General features: G+C 39.2%; 1 long non-coding RNA gene across 2 annotated transcripts in view; it reads left to right on the top strand.

Moving 5' to 3' along the window:
- The window catches only part of LOC124390549, a 69,418-nt gene that overhangs the window by 38,033 nt on the left and 13,970 nt on the right, over positions 1 to 17,415 (top strand). Inside the window, exons 4-8 of one of the 2 annotated variants that reach the window (XR_006926764.1) lie at positions 3,147 to 3,294; positions 12,463 to 12,562; positions 12,676 to 12,768; positions 12,988 to 13,077; positions 17,213 to 17,280. This is a non-coding gene — a long non-coding RNA (uncharacterized LOC124390549). The remainder of the gene's footprint in view (positions 1 to 3,146; positions 3,295 to 12,462; positions 12,563 to 12,675; positions 12,769 to 12,987; positions 13,078 to 17,212; positions 17,281 to 17,415) is intronic. The other variant, XR_006926765.1, reaches the window with a different exon arrangement.

Here is a 17,415-nt window from a genome sequence, read left to right as displayed (position 1 = left end):
TGGAGACCCATTGCAACTTTTTTTAAGGGTTAAAAAAAAGTATATATATACTATTAATTAAATTAAATTTTAATTATTTATTTCACTCTAATATCTCTGTAAATCTCCTGTGAGATTATGGTCACTTGATTTTTGTCATTTTTACCATCTCAAATCACTTACTGTGTCCCTGGATGACCTAATAAATTGTACCACAGGTGGAATTTGACCGTACGCCTGGACCTGAGGGAGTTGTTTTCCGCCCCCTTGCTCAGGGACAACCAATTTCTGGCCCCTGATAACTGACCCCCGAGTCTTAGCTTGCAATATGGTGCTGATTACAAAAGCTTTAGTGAAAATAGCCCCTGGAGTCCCAGTGGAGATCTTTGTGCCACAGTTGCTTAAGTTGTTGTGTTTTGGAAGCCTCGGCCTCTCTCTCTCTCTCTCTCTCTCTCTCTCTCTCTCTCTCTCTTTGTCTGTCATGCAATATATACACAAACACACACACACACTCTGTATATGAGGCCTGCAGGGCATTAAGATGCCCATGAATTAATGAAGAACACAGAGGTAATTAAAAGTGGTAGTGGCGAGCTCCTCTGGGCTTTTAGAGGGACAGGAGGTGTGCATGGGGCCCATCCTCGCCTGCAGGTTGCTACGTGAGCTCGGGCTTGATTGGCCCGCTGGGTGAAGGTGCAGATTGGAGCACGGCCTCACCTGTGGCCCAGGAAGCCCTCGCAGGGCCGTCCCCAGGCGGCCGGGTCACACGGCCTGCTCTAAACAACCCCCCGCCGGCCAGCAAGGGCAAAAAACAAGGACAGGATGCGGGGAGCAGTGGGAGCACTTCCCTGGATTATTGCACCATGCTGCCCTGTTTACGCTGAGCCGTGACGGACAGCCGGTGTTTGCCCTTTTACGGGATTTACCTCTGGCAGGCCGGTTGTGAGGTTCACGTTGGACATCAGTTTTCTTTTTATCAGATGCATAAAGTGCAATAACATTGTACCTTTATATATATACAGTGTATATGGTGCATATATAACGTTATCTATACGTGGCTTCTACATAGTTCTCAGGGTTGTTATTATAAGGAATGGAATTCTGGGAAAATATAGTTGTGCAAGTTCAGAGTTACTACAAAAATCTGTAAGAGCAAATCAAAGCGAGAGTCTTCCAAGTTTTACGAAGAGAAGAAAAAGGAAAAATATTTAATAGCTTTATATCTAATATTTAATAGCCGACAATAACAAAGGATCTAATAATTACTAGTGCTAATGTTAGCATTTTAGCATCAAAATATAAGTTCGATAGTAGTACAGTTACAATGGTAAAATATATATTTGTTTGATTATAATTTTTTCCCCAAATATCATAGATATTTTCAGCTAAAATTCATAATTTCTCATTACATTTTACTTATTCATGATAAATACTAATTCCACAATATTACCATTTGAATATATATCTATCAATCTGCAGTTTTCTTCTTCACTTATATACTGCACATCCATTTTAGTTAGAATATCAAAGATGGTTGTTTTAGCAAAAACAGAAACCCCCAAAGCAGTTCGTGATGCTGAAAGAAATATCTGATGAAGTGTTAGAAAAGTAGCGTGAGCAGGACATCAGGCCATCGAGTGCCTCTGTCCTCCAGAGACAGAGCTGCCTTTTGTTTATTTGGCCCACACCTGCAATCCATATAATCATCTGGATAAACGCTCGACTCCCAGAACACTCGCCGGTCCACGCGACGCCTCGCCGGAGATCTTCCCCACGAGACGAGATCGTGAGTGCGCGTGTGTGTGTGTGTGCTCACTAGAGCTTTTGTGAACCGCTGCAGAGGGAATTTGTGCAGCAGGGGGGTTGTTTAGCTGCCATGGAGGTCCGCATCATCACCGACTCTCTCCATCTGTCTGTTCTTCTCGCACGTCTCTGTCTATCTGATTCACTTCATATCAGGACAATGAAGGTATCAGTGCTGAGCGGCCAGGAAGTAAACAGTCATTATATGTGTACACACACACACACACACACACACACACACACACACACACACACACACAAACATGGAACACCTTGCATCCAGGGTTAGTCTTTTGAACATCTCTATAAAGAAAATCTTTATACTGTAGATGTGATTCAAAAGAATCAATTGAATGACGAGTGTCATTCATTCTTATGATGTAATCCCTATCTATCTATCTATCTATCTATCTATCTATCTATCTATCTATCTATCTATCTATCTATCTATCTATCTATCTATCTATCTATCTATCTATCTATAGTTATACTTTTACATGATATTCATCATAACATATTCCTCAAAAATGATCAGTGATCACACACACACACACACACACACACACACACACACAAACATACAGACACACACACCTTTCAGAAATGTGACCAAAAGCTCTTTGTGTAGTAGAAATGTAATAGAGGCGGCCATCTTGAATAGCTAAATATGACGTTTTTACATTTTGTACACATTTTGTTTACAGGTTGCACTTTACTACTATTAAAAAAGCTAGGACATGATGTATTTTACAGGAAGTAAATGATCATTTGAGTTGTTGAAATTTTAATATGACAATTTTGATTGTGGTTTAAGGCCCATATGACTACAGTGTATCGAAGAGGCATAACATTATGACCACCTGCTGGATATTGTGTTGGTCCCCTCTTGCTGCTAAAACAGTCGTGACCCATCAAACAACAGCATGAACTTCTTCAGCAGTTTGAGCTACAGGAGTTCGTCTGTTGGATCGAACCACACGTGCAAGCCTTCGCTCCCCAGGTGCATCAACATGCCTCGTACGCCCATGACCCTGTCCCCGGTTCACCACTGTTCCCTTCTTGGAGCACTTTTAAAATGTACTGACCACTGCAAACCAGAAACAGCCCACAAGAGCTGCAGTTTTGGATAAACCAGTCGTCTAGACGTCACAATTTGTCAAAATCCTTGCGTTAGCCTATTTTTCCTGCTTCTAACATCATCTTTGAGAACAAAATATTCACTTATAAAGAGACAATATAACAATGTTATGCCTGATCGATGTGTGTATATGAATATATGTACTATAGATACCAGTGTGTGATGATATGTTGCATTCATTATAAACAATGTCACATGCAATATGTTTTCTTGTTTTGTGTCTCAGGCCGGGAGGAAGCAGGAAGAAGATGTGGTGGAGTAGAGCGGGAGAAAAAAAAAAAACAAGAACACGGAGCCCCAGCAGACTGGAATACCCCTGATCTTTAGACGCTTGGCTACACCTGGACACGGACTACAGAAATGCACTGATTACGGTGAGAACAGGTGCAGCACAGGGACTCCTGGGACTCCCGCTCTGCCACTGGCTTCTGTAGGGACAGAGAGAGAGAGAGAGAGAGAGAGAGAGAGAGAGAGAGAGAAATACAGAGAGAGAGAGAGAGAGAGTGTGGATGGAGACACCGAGGCAGGGTGCGAGAGCTCAGCTCATTAGAGAGCTTTTGCTGCTGCTAACTCACTTGCCCCATGGGATTGGGTTAATCACCACAAAGGGGCTCAGCAGCAGTTAAAGCAGGATGTAGTGCTTATTTACTCCGACGACCTTCTTTTCTTCTCCTTCTGGCCAGTCGTAACGTTTAGCCATAATTGTTAACACAAAGTAAATAAAGTATATTATAAACAAACGCCGTTACACGCATTCATGTTGTTCCTCGGGTGCTCACAAGGATGGGTTCGAAATACGAAACACGTTCATACAGAATCTTTTTTTACTACCAAAAAGTCTCAAATAATTAAAACCAGGGTCGTTTTCTGTCCTCTTACTTTTGACTCGTAATGATTATTTATAGAAGTGTATATATAGAAGTTGCCTATTTCTTTTTTTTTCCAACTAAACAACCGCATTTTGTTGTTGAGCCGCGTTTATAGAAAATGAATCGCCACCTTCTGACCAGTCAGGATGGAGAATTATAGCATCTGCCCAGATAAATGATAATTGTATTATAAACCCTATAAATTCACACATTCATTTATACATTCAGTCACGGCTCCATATTTTGGATGTTTGTACGTTTGGACCACCATGTTTAGTTTTTTTTATCACCTAGTAGTCAAACTTTGGAGAACGATCTTCATTTTCATATCCAATTAAAAGTTAAAGAACTTCATTATGAAACTCGCGCCTGTCTGTATCCAAGCAAAACGACTAAATATGACTTATTAACTGATATCCATTCAGCCGTTCTTCTGTGCGCGATGAGAGACGCGTGTTTTTTTGTAATCTGGAATATCTCTTTGGCTCGGATTCCGAAATTATTGCCAGCTCATTCCTTCGGCTGAACTTTAGTTAGTTTTTTAAATTAAACATCACAACACAGACCATGGTGGCATGTAATAGGTGGAGGAGTAGGAGGTTTCAGGTGGATTGTTGTGAAGGGTGTGTAAAAAGATAAGGATCTATTGTAGCACTGGAGTCACAAATTTGATCATAGAGGCTTTTCTGGGATTTTTGGTTGTTTTTTTTTCCTGAAAATGCAAACACACCTTTATAAAGTAACTAAAAAAGTCACCTATTTACTCTGATTAAGGTTGTGGTTAAATATGAGGTTCTTCTCCAAACTGGTAGCACAAAGTTGGAGGCACACACTTGTATAGGATGTCTTTGGATGCAGGAGTGCATAATCTTTCCTTTACAATGCCCCTGTGCACAAAGCCAGCTCCATGAAGATATGGGTTAAAGTGGAAGGTCTTGGGGGGTCTGCTATAGAGCTCTGACATCTTACTTTTAAAGCGGAATAGCTGAATGAGCCTACAGCCGTTGCAGCTGATTGAATCCAAAATCTAGTGGAACATCTTCCCAGAAGAGTGGAGGTTACTATAACAGCAAATAGGAACTAAATGTGGAATGGGATGTTCAAAAAGAAGCAAATACCAATCTTATGGTCAGGTGTCCACAAACCTTTGTCCCTAAAGAGTATGTGTGAAAGCTGATTATGAAAAGTGCGATTTATCCAAACCTTCTTTAAAGAATGAAATACTTTTTTTAATCCACTTTTCGTTTCATTCAATGCAATATTTTTACGCTACTTATTCATATCTACAGCAGCTATAAGATCAAAGTGGATTCTGATAAATTCTTTACGTGATAAATTATTATACTTCTTTTTTATTTAACATAATCCAACACAGACTGTAGATAGAACCCTGAGGGACGCCATGATGAACCCGCGACTGGACTGGACCTGTATTTGAGATCATACTGGAAGGGAAAATATAGCTGTATAAAGTATAAAGCCCCGAAGGTTTGCTAGAGGTTTGTATTTGTGTAGACAACACTACACTTTGTGTGTGTGTGTGTGTGTGTGTGTGTGTTGAGCTGACGAGATAATTTTCCGTGGCCGGATCTCGGTCTCCTCTGACCAGCAAGTCTCCTCTCCAATTTGCCGAACACACAGTGTGTAATCCCGTGAGATCTCCTGCGGTTGCACATATACATTTATGAGGATAATTAGGGGGAACTCGGCAGGACAGGAAGGCGGATGGCAGGCAGCGGCCAGCGGAGAGCTTCACTTCTCCCACAAGTGCCCGGCTGGAGCTGGCAAAGCCCTCGCCACCCCTCGAGCCTCGCAGGTGTCATCTGATTTATATCTGTTCATAAATGTTTAACCTTTATATTTTTTCCAATCCAAAGGAAAGGGCATCGCTCCGTCTCCTCTCAGCTCAGTTAATTGCGCACGATTAGAGCATGCTGGTCGACTCGACAAGCCCCTGCTTTTGTTTTCTGAACAGGAAGGCCAAAGGATGCGATGCAGGAAGTGACTTCGCTCTCGTCCCTGTTGCTTTGTACTGTTTTTAACAAATTTGCATGTTTATAACAGCGTTCCGGTATGCGCCATAACCAAAGAAGTCTCGAAATGACCACAGATCGAGTTTTATTTATATTGAAACCTATATTTTCATATGGGCACCCTTAAATTTGAGTTAATTTCATTAAAACAATACCAAAAACTTAACATTTTCATCACCAATAAAGTGTAATATATTATACAGTATGTAGAAACGTTAAAAGTTAACTTTTTCCTCCTGTTTTTTTGTATTCGTTCTTTGTATTCTGTTCTAAAGTTTGGGTTTCTATAGAAATAATTACAAGTTGCACTATATTATAATCCTATATGAAGCTTTAATATGTAAACAGAAGAAATAGACTGTGAGTTTATCATCAATGAACAATTTTGAAATTGTTTTGTAATTTTACATTCAATAAATTAATCAAATTGACGTTAAATTAAAGATAAAAAAATTAACTAATAATAATAATAATAATAATAACAGAAATAATAGTAGTAATAATATGTAAAAGGTTGTTGAAAAAAAAAAAAAACGATACAATTTATGCTTATTTATTATAGAACACATAACGACTAACCTTTTTTTCTTTAAATAATAGAAAACATTATGTTCCTGTTATTTTGATTAAAGTTTAATGGAAAAGACTTGAGCGTGGTACCCGACTTAAAATATGACAAAAGCTGTGACAGAGGGAGAGATGGAGAAAGAGAGAGAGAGAGAGAGAGAGAGAGAGAGCGCATCTCAATCAGAAGCTGGGAGAGTGAATGATCAGGGCTGTGTGACCTGCTTTGTAATTGTAATTGTATTTTATCAAAGTTTATTTCGGGGCTCTGAATGGAAGCGTAGGTCAGGTCGCTGTAGCCTGAGGCCTCGAGCCAATCGAATCCTCTTCAATAAGCGAGTGATAAACTCCATCGCTCCGTACAGACACTGGCTTTAAGAATGAGACAGAGAGAGAGAGAGAGGAAGCACAAAGACTTCAAGCACATCATATTTGTATGATCAGACGGAGTACATGATCGTAACATTTTTTGCATTTGTTATTAAAAAATTGATTTTTCTGTCCCTCTGGCGACGTTATAAATATTAACAATTTCTGTATCATTTGTAAAAAGAGAAACAGAAACACTAAACAGGAACCTAACCGATATCAGGATGGGATCCGTGATTTATTTTAATAACCGCGTCGTACTTTATCTCTTACTTAAAAAGGTATCGTTTGCTAATGACGTATTAGCGATAACGCCGGAGTGCTTAAGCTAATTCGAGGAGACGAATGAATCGATTAGAAAATGTCACACTGCTACAAAATCCTTAGCGCTTCATAAAAGTGTTGATGAAAAGTGTAGCATAAAAAAAAAACATTCTCTATAATCTACTTGTGATTGCTGGAACGGTTACAAGTGCAAAGCTGATGCTAGCATTTTTCTTACGGTTTGCCCGGAAGTGATTTGATAAGCTGATTTAAGATGCCCTGAAGTCCCTCTTTCCCCTCTGTGTGGCCCTCACTATCTGTGTTTGTGCTATCGGTGTGTGTGTGTGTGTGTGTGTGTGTGTGTGTGTGTGTGTGTGTTGGGTTTGTCACTCTTGGTGTGTTATGGCCACAGGGCCCCTGTGCTGGGTGCAGCGTTAGTGTGGCACTTCCTCTCCTGCTGCAGACTGGCACGCTCGACTATCTCTCACAGCGATGAGGACTGGAGATAACTTCAGAGGAACTCTATCAGCACCGGAGCAGATGTCTACCCCTGCCACGGTGTCTTAATAACCCTGCCACAGCTAAGCTATGACATGTCACAGTGCTCGCCGATGTTCAGAGTGCAATCCAGTGTGTGTGTGTGTGTGTGTGTGTGTGTGTGTGTGTGAATCTAGATGCATATGGGCCCTCATCGATCTGCCCTTTAAAGCCAAAACTTTATAATTTCATAGAAAATAGAATTAATCCGCAGTAAAAAAATAACATCCAGCCGGAAATTTTGATACTCAGTGACACTTCTGGATCTATTCAGGTGTGTGTGTGTGTGTGTGTGTTATCCCTTTTTTTTTATGTGTGACACTGGAATATGAAGAGTTAAAATTATATAAAGTTTCATAACTAGCTTTGGATCACCACCTTATACCAAGGTGAAGTTAAAGCTGTTGGAGATGTTTGCACTTCAAATCTCTTGTAATTTTCCTTAAGGTCACTATACAGATAAAAGTTTGTGGACACTTGAGCATTAGATTTATATGGTTTGAAGATCCCATTCCACATGTAGTCCCCATTTGCTGCTATAATAACCTCCACTCTTCTGGGAAGATGTTCCATAAGTGTGCTTGTGGAGATTTGTGTGAGATTCATTCAGCCACAAGGGTGTTAATAAAGTCAGGTAGGTGAGAAGGTGAGAGGCCTGTGGTGCAGTCAGTGGTATTCATTGCAAAGGTGTTCAATAGGCTTCAGAAGTCTATAGCAGGAGATCTTCCATCCAACCCATGGAAAGTAGATCTTCATGGAATTGGGTTTGTGCACAGGGGCATTGCCATGCTGGAACAGGTTTGGGTCTCCTAGTTCAAGTGAAGTGAAAATTTTATTCAACAGAAATTTTTAGGTGAAACTTTGATGCTCTTTTGTTTTGGAGTGGTTTCAGGACGTTCAGACTGGGAGAGAAAGTTCTGGAATCAGGAACATTTAGAAAGAAAATGAAATCAGCAAAAATTTCTATAAATAAATATTTTATAAATAAACACACATTCAAAATCCTTTTAAACATTCCTCCTCCTTCAACGTCTGTCCATTATCACGGTTTGTTCTGTGCTTTCGTCTGTAACATTTTATTATATGAAAATATTGTATTTTTTTTTCTTTGTGATAAATGCACACAATTTTTAAAGAGGTGACTTTCAAGATTGACGTGGTGGACCGGTCAGCAGCTGGTGTCGATTCGCTCCCGGGTCTCGTCGCCCCGGTCTTCCTGGGAGGCGTCTGACTTTCAGAGAACAGAAGCGAGATTAGGGGTTAAAAGAAAAAGAAGAAAAAAAAATCAATAACACATGATTTATTGATCACTAAAAATGCTCCTCATTAGCCCCCTGAGTGGCCCCTGTGCATTTAACAGATGACAAAATGTCAGCAGTAAAAGTGCCACGGGTGCTGTCACGCCTAAACCCACCGCCGCACAGGGCAACAAGCCACCGAGCCGAAACAGAGCGAAGAGACAGCGTCCTACTTTCCTTTAGAGTTGTTACGTGCAGGAGGAATGAAATCGATAATATGATGTGGCCCAATTTGACTTTAACGTCTTGAGTAGTGAAAAATTTACACTAAATGACATACTTTTTTACATTTAATTATGACATTTGGTATTTTTATCCATTTATAATTATATTTAATGAGACATATAATTCAATAATAATATCTGGTGCATACACTATATAGACATTGTTTTTAGATGCTTGAAATGTTCCAGCATGGCAACCCCTGCGCACAAACCCAGCTGTATGAAGATCTGCTTTACATGGGCTGGAGTGGAAAATATCCTGCTGTAGAGCTCCGACCCTATCGAACAGTCCTCCTCACTTCATCTCACCTACATCAGTACCTGACTTTACTAACACCCTTGTGGCTGAATGATGACATAAATCTCCACAATGGAGGAGACCATTTTCCCAGAAGAGTAGAGCATTATAACATCAAACGGCGTATAAATGTGGACAGACACATCTTATCTCAGGTGTCCATAAACTTTTGTCTATAAAGTGTATGAAGCCAAATCATGAAACCATCCATAAATTGTTTGGCATGTTGTACTAATATTCTTTATTTAAAGTAAAAACATATCTTTTTTTCTAAAATTCTTCATTTATTTTTACACACGTTATTGAACTCCAGACTCCGGAGATCTGCTTCAACCTCGAAAAGCGCAAGAAACGAAATTCTTCGGTAATTACAAACATATCCACAGAAATCCAGCTGGATATTTCCACAGATCCCTATCACGCGGCACTGAGGATATTCCTCCTGAATCCTGGCTGCAAGTAAGATGTTTTACATGTTGTAGTGCATAATGTGTAATGCACTGGAAATTAATTTTTCATGCTACATAAAAAAAGAAACAGGAAAAAGAAAAAAAAACCTGACTGACAGCAGATCGAACCCGGCGTATCGTATGGCCTGGATTTGGAAATGATGATTATTAAGGGACTGAGGATCACGGCTGCAGGTGGAATATTCAGCGTAATGTTCCACCCTTCTTTTCGCTTTTATTAGCTGGGACGGTCGGCGTGTCGCTTTGCCGCGATTCTTGCTAATCTGATCAGCTGTCTTCGGATTGCTTTTGAGGATCAGCGAAATATTACAGTGAAAAGAATCAGCAAAGAGATGAGCCTCTGCCGGAGCGAGGCGTTTTCTCCTGGCCTTGTGTCCTTCTGTTTTAGTAAAAAATACAACAGCAATAAAAGATTGAAAGAATAAAAAGGAAGAAATATCCAGTATTATTCTAATTGTGATTTAAAATAATAATAATTATTATAATAATAATAATAATAATAATAATAATAATAATAATAATAATAATCGTTTAACTAATAGATAATCAAATTATTTCCATTTAAAGAAAATATATGGAAAAAAAACTAATGAATAATAATTATAGTTTAACAAATAGACATTAAAATATTTTCCATTAAAAGAAACTATATGAAAGAAATATCCAAAAATATACTCTAATCATGGATTTATAATACTACTAATAATAATAATAATATAGTAACTGAGAAAAGGTCAAAATTTTCCATTAAAAGAAAATATATGGAAGAGATATCCAGTATACGCTAATCATATTATGGAAGGAGTCTCCAGTGTCAGTGTTTTGTAAAAGTCAGGACAGGGGTTTCAAGGATAGCTACGGTTTTTTCCCCCCTAAAGAGCTTCAGGAAGTCCATTTAAGACTGAAGTAAAAAAAATTGCTTTTTTCCTACTATTTAAGTTCCAGCTCTCTCATTAAACCCTTGCATTTCCCCCTCAGTCTCGTGTGAAACAATGGACCAGATTCAGGGCACTTTATTGAAAGAGTGAACCGAAGCTGTGGATTGGGGGAGTCACAATATGAGGTGCGTTTAATTAATTACAAAAGCTTTTATATTGGTTTAATTGAAATTAAGGGTCAGACTCAGTACGCCCACAATCCTAACCAGTTACTGCCCCATCTTTACACCATATGTTCCCACAATGTACAGCAACCAACCGCAGGTTTTACGGTCCACCATCACCCTCACACTCCTCCTCATCTGGGTGTCCCAAAGACCACATTTGCTTAGATGCTAGTAAAACCCCTGAGACTAGAAGATAGAAGGTCACGAGAAGGAGGTACACCTCTGGATTTTTCGTGCAGAAGGTTCCAGAGACAGTCTCGGCGACAGGAGGAGACTGGGTTGGAGATATCCTCCTGTTCTTGTTCCTGCCCCGTCGTGAAAACAATCCCTCATGTCCTCTTCAGTGCTGCAGGAGGAGGCCAGCGCTAGCCGAGAATCTGACTGCAACGCTCCATCACCAGCGTACCACCGGTCACTTTGATGCATGAACGTGCCCCTGCCCGCAGTGGGGCGTTCCTGTGGAGCTTCAGGAGCCGGGGGACGGGGTGGCACAGCTGATAGCTCATCATTTCTCTCACACAGATTTAGACCACATCTGTCTAACTTGCTTAAAATATATTTTTGGACATGAAAAATCCAGCTTACTGCATCACTAATGTTGCCAGAAGAGAATTTCAGCCAAGAATCTTATAAAGACAAGAGAACTTACTTTCCGCAGCTTTTAGCTAACAATTACTTGCTAATTCTGAGGTAAAAGATTGAATAAATAAATATTTTTCTACAGAAAACCGTGATTTCTAACCAGCTAACTGAAATAGAAGAAGTAAACAGGATCCTAGTTGTTAAAGAAACGTTATAAGTGGATAGTATTTTACAGTGTTTTTATAAAACGGATCACTCCGTCATTTAAACGCTGCTAAAAAGTCCATTAATATAAACTTTTGCCATTTTTGAAACAAATGGATCTTTAGCATGATAATCCTATGGTACGTTAAAAAGTTAAATTTAATATAAAATTAATGTAAAACATGACCTCATTTTGTGTCTTTTTTTTTACAAGACCTACATTAATAACTCTAAGCTAGTTAGCTTGTTTAGCCCTAATTCACAGTGTACAATATTGACACTGGTTCAGTTTAATGATTACGGCTCTGGACTACACGACCCATCAGCCACTTCACCATCATATGCCATGTCACATGATCTCTCATCTGAAACGAGTTTTCTTGTAATTAGCACACACATATAATTTGCTTTTCTTGTGCTATTTAATTCAATTCATTTATTTGTAAAGCGCTTTTAACAATGAACATAGTATATATATATATATATTAGAGTTTTACAAAAATTTAAGCCATGTGAAACTATTCTTTAATAATAATCAGGTCCTCTATTTTCTCCTGACCACAAGACCAATCCAAAGCTGAGGTGTATGCATTTGCAGGTACAAGTTATACTTTCTTTCGGCTTCTCCCATCAGGGGTCGCCACAGCGGATCATCCGCATGTTTGATTTGGCACATGTTTTTACGCTGGATGCCCTTCCTAACGCAACCCTCCCCATTTATCCAGGCTTGGGACCAACACTAAGAGTGGCTAGGGTCGGTTCCCTGACCGGGAATCGAACCTGGGCCGCAGCGGTGAGAGCGCTAGACCTTCAGGGGATTTGCAGGTACAAGTTGAACTCTTTAAATCTAATAACTACTAGAGAAGCAATTTCTGGTTACACAGCATAGAAATCAAATTCATTACAATTTATTGTGTATTTTGTCTTAAATGTTTCAGATTTTACTTGGTTTCACCCTTAGTCTTGGAGTGACCATTGCCCTTGACTCAAACCAGTCCAAAGTCATGTCAGATTTGGCTGAAAAATCAAAAGTGTGTATCTTAGATGAAGCAAGTTCAATGTCATGGCAGCAGTGGATTCTTTTTATATTTTATTATACTTTTTTTGTGCTAATTTTTAAATGTCGAAATGCAAACAGTGCTACATTTTTTTTTTCCCAGGCTCTAAAATGAGCAGTTTTTTCTACCCGAACTCAGATGACTCCACATAAATCTTTCTGCTTTACTCCTCCTTTCTCTGCCTAATTAAAGGTACACAGCTTCTGTCGGGGTGGGTTACAGTCGGACCTTCAGCTCGGGCTTATTCAAATGGCAGTCCCTGAGGGACAAATCCAAACTTGGGTGAGCTCGCAAGCTGTTCAGCACCACTCCGGTAACACCTGCTATTACAAGTTCCGTCTGCCACTCAACCTGGTCCAACGGGGGGCGCGAGGACCACAACAACATTTGTACCTACAAAATTTCTGATTAGCATGCCGTGGGGAATAAGGGACAGAGGGAAAGAGAGAGGGAGAGAGAGATGGAGAGAAGAAAAAATTTGGAAGGCAATTCTCATAGATAATCAACAGTTTCTTTAGATTTTACAGTAATATGCTGAGGAAGGTGGTTGGCAAAAAATGTATGAATATTACTTCTGAATGATTTTTTGTGTGCATATTAAATATCAGATTATATTGCATGAATTATGATCATCCCATAGTTTAAAAAAAATTTATTGAATTGTTCAGTCAAATTGTTTAAGTCAAATGAGTCACTCAACACTGACTCAATCACTGAGATTACAGAGGACAAAGTATCAGACGTCATGAAAGAATTGACCTACTCAAACAAAGGAAGGAATCTCTCATGACTGATTAAATTTACTGACTCAAACACTGACATAAAGGATTCAGTTACTCAATCGCTGACTGATAGAACGAGAGAGAAACGAATTTCGGTCATTGACTCATGGGAGTGACGTGAATTTTAATTATTACCAAAGTGATTCTTTGTCTAAAACAGTGGTCCAACTTTGTTTTTGCACATATTTACATATATAGTGAAAATGTAACCATAATGCAGATGCAGTGGAAACCTTTGAGGAACCATATTATACATTGTGGGTTTGAATCATGAGAATCCAATGTTGCTATGAACCTAAATTCAGTATGGTATTTTCTTTCAAATTGAGCTTTCTGTTTGTCTTTTTCCTGCTGTCTCATCATTTGCTCTTTCCTGCATTTCCACGAAAATTTGCATCAATGTTTGTTTTGTGGTCATCTTCGCTAGGGCTAACTTGTGGTCTCAATTTATCGATGCATAAAAACTGCTGCAGGCACATTAGCATAGCCACCGCAGTGGTCATTTTTTCAATATAAAACACCCCGTAGACTGCGAAAGTCAATCAATGGAAATAAACGAAAGATTAAAAAGTTATCGGTACCTGATTGTGGCATGGTGGTTGGGGACCCCTGGTGTAAAACACAGAGTTAGTGAATGTGATCCTTAGTCATTAATGAAATGATTCACTGACTCAAATACTGACTCACAGAATCAGAGTGGAGAGCTTGGATCATTGAATGAAAATAAAATTGATTCACTGAACAGAGCTGAGGATTGAGTTTTGGTCTTAACTAAAAGGACTCGCTGATTAATTACTGGCTCTCTGCAAAGACTTTCTATGAGAAAGGAGCAAATCTCGATTGAAAATTGAGTGATAGAGGCACCAAAGGTTTGACATTTTGAAATTGTTTCATGTTATATGGTACATAGATCATTAAATATGGGTTATAATTATATTTGAGTAATAGAGAAGACGTTATGGGTTCGAGCCATCCAGAGAAACGAAGCCGCCGTGTTTTCCGAGGCAGCTCACGATGCCGATTTCCGACACAAACGCCGTAAACCTTCCGACGGCGGCGTCTCCGAGGTCTCGGCACTTCTCTTCCCTCAGGGCTCAGGAGCTGTCGATGCACAAGCGCAGAACTCTGTGTCCTAATGAGTGCCATTAACAAGCCGACAGCGGCCTGGCGTTCAACTCGTGGCTGAGCGCTGAAGCCCTCCGAGCTGTCAGAGCGTCAGGATTCGCCTTTTACCTGACATCCCATAAGAGCCGTCCTGACAAACACAGTGCAGCATGGGTAATTCTGTTAAACAGCAAGCATTTTGTCGGAGCAATGAAGAGAATAATTTGAGCGAGGTATCCACGTCATGGCAATTCTCTTCAGTTTACTGTGAGATACTAGATAATTATCCGATGCGTTTTTCCAAAAACAAAAACAAACTGATAGAGTTCTGACCAGGACGCAAATCCCGATGTAGATTTCTGTTAGGAATCAGACAAATCTAAAGAAATTATTTTTTTATTGAATTTTTTTTGCGAGCCACATTGTAAATAATTTAGTTTCTACCATGAGCCAAAAAAAATAATTCTGTGAAGTAAAAATGTGCAACTGAAACTTTTTAGTCTTAGAAATCGATTCTTGTTTCATTTAATGAGTCATTGTTTTGACTCGCTGAATTATTTTGACTAGGATTGAGATTATAACCATGCAGTGCTTCGTTTTATAATATTTTGAGTCATTCAGTCATGACCATGTATCACTTCTCTTTTATTCAATGGCTCGGTTGCAATGGGGAAACTTTCTGTCCAATTTTAACAGAATTCTGTTAATAGAGTTTGAGTCAGCAAATTTTCCAAGTCCATAATATATTTTTCTTGTCAACCATGATTAGTACTCAATTCTCTTATGTTCAGGGGAGTCACTGAGTCTATTTCTCATTCAGAAAATCCAAGTGTTGATTCTGTTTCTGTTCAGTCTCATTAGTTTGACTCAGTGAATCTGTTCGTTAATGAATCAGACTAGGTCCATTAATGCACAGTGTTATATATCAATGAAACACATTTAGGTGCAATTTATTCCTTTCTCATTTAATGAGTCTGTTTTTGATTATTTAATCTCTGCAGATATTCACCTCGCCCTCATCATTTGGAATGAAATGGAATTTGCTCTTCTCTTGCTCAGCAGCTCAGGATTTTCTGGTCCTGTCCAAGTCTGGCTTTTATCTGATTCACCATGTAATGTTTTGAACAGTGGTGGACAATATAGTAGTCAATGAAATTTGTTTTAATTTCAATTGTCTTAAGTAGCGTTTTTTTGTATCTGTACTTTACTGAAGTGTTTCCATTCAGGGAGACTTTAAATTGATCTTCACTACATTTCAAAGTCAAATATTTGACTTGACTACATTTTGCAAAATCAGTCGTTCCTTTTTATTCATGAGGATAAAAAAGTAACTGGTCAAACACGCACCAATCAGGGTCGAGCATACGCTCTGTTTTAAACTCGTTCTGATCGGCGCTTGGCCTATCTACTGATCATCAGCGTACAGTTCAGCATCAGTTCAACAGCAAGCAGAACATTTAGAAAGGAACAAATGATGAAGAAACTCCAGACTCGAACTCGCCGCAACACACGTGACCTTGTTTACACAATTTTTTTTAAGTAGGTAAAATAAAGGTTTTGGGCTTATGATCATTTGAATAGAAATCAACCAGTGTTTGATTTATTAATATCAATCTATTAATAGATCAGTGTGCGGAGTATAACATGAAAGTCTTTTGACATAAACATGACATCAAAAAAGTCTTTTGACTTGATTAAACAAGAATCTAGTGACAAAAACGATTCACGTTTAAAGTTTAAAGGGAACACTTTCACTTTTACTCCAGAAATATTTTACCAAATGCTTCTCTACTTTAACTCAACTTCATTTCCCTCAGTCTCATTCAATGTTTTATCAGTGTATCATTTGATAATGAAAAAGAGTCAGTGTTCGAGTCAATAAATCCTTTAGTTCACTCCTTTTTCATTCAACTCGACTAGTTGAAAGCATTAGTTCCCATTCAAGCTCATTCAAAGTAAGAGAAAGAATAATGCATAATGTTCAGCCGTTTTAATCACATTACACCTTTTAACAGGTTTCCTGTACACAACGCGTCCCTGCATAGCTGTAATACATTAGGGAATCTTTCAGTGGGTCACTTAGCGCATGGGGATTATTCTTAGCTGAGTCACTTTCTTTTTTATTGGCTTAATTTCAATGAAATTGTTTAGTCTGGTGGTGGTTTAAAGAGGGGGGGGCTTGTTCCACAAGGCTGAATGTTAATTATGATGCTGGCAGGAGAACTGAAGGAGCTTGCAGCGAGTTAAATGATGAAACATGCGGATGTAGTTAAGACTTAGCCTAGCCTTCAACACTGACTGTTAAACAGAACATCAGTGTGAAGTGTACACAGATTCACCAAAGTGTGTGTGAGCCTGAGAAAAAGGCCATGTGTTGTAAAGCTGTGATGGGATGTCTATATGGATGGATGAATGGATGGATGGATGGATGGATGGAGTAAAAGGGAACTCAGATGCAGCAGGTATGTTTTAATGAACGTTGACATTTCACATAGAGCCTAATCTGCAGTAATCCCTTCCTCTCCCAACAGGACAGAGGTCTCCTGCCTTTATACATCATTAGAAGGGTGCAGCGGTCACCATCCCTCCTGGAACACCGGTGCGTTCGTTTCACGATCATACACTTATTCTACATGCATTCTTCTTAATGCTGAGTCAGCAATCTATATCGATCTATCTAGCTAGCTAGCTAGCTATCTATACATACAAAGATTCTGGGAAAATTTGGTGTATC

The sequence above is a fragment of the Silurus meridionalis genome, chromosome 8, assembly GCF_014805685.1.
Source record: "Silurus meridionalis isolate SWU-2019-XX chromosome 8, ASM1480568v1, whole genome shotgun sequence".
Classification (NCBI taxonomy): domain Eukaryota; kingdom Metazoa; phylum Chordata; class Actinopteri; order Siluriformes; family Siluridae; genus Silurus; species Silurus meridionalis.
This window is presented reverse-complemented; position numbering and strand designations above follow the sequence as displayed.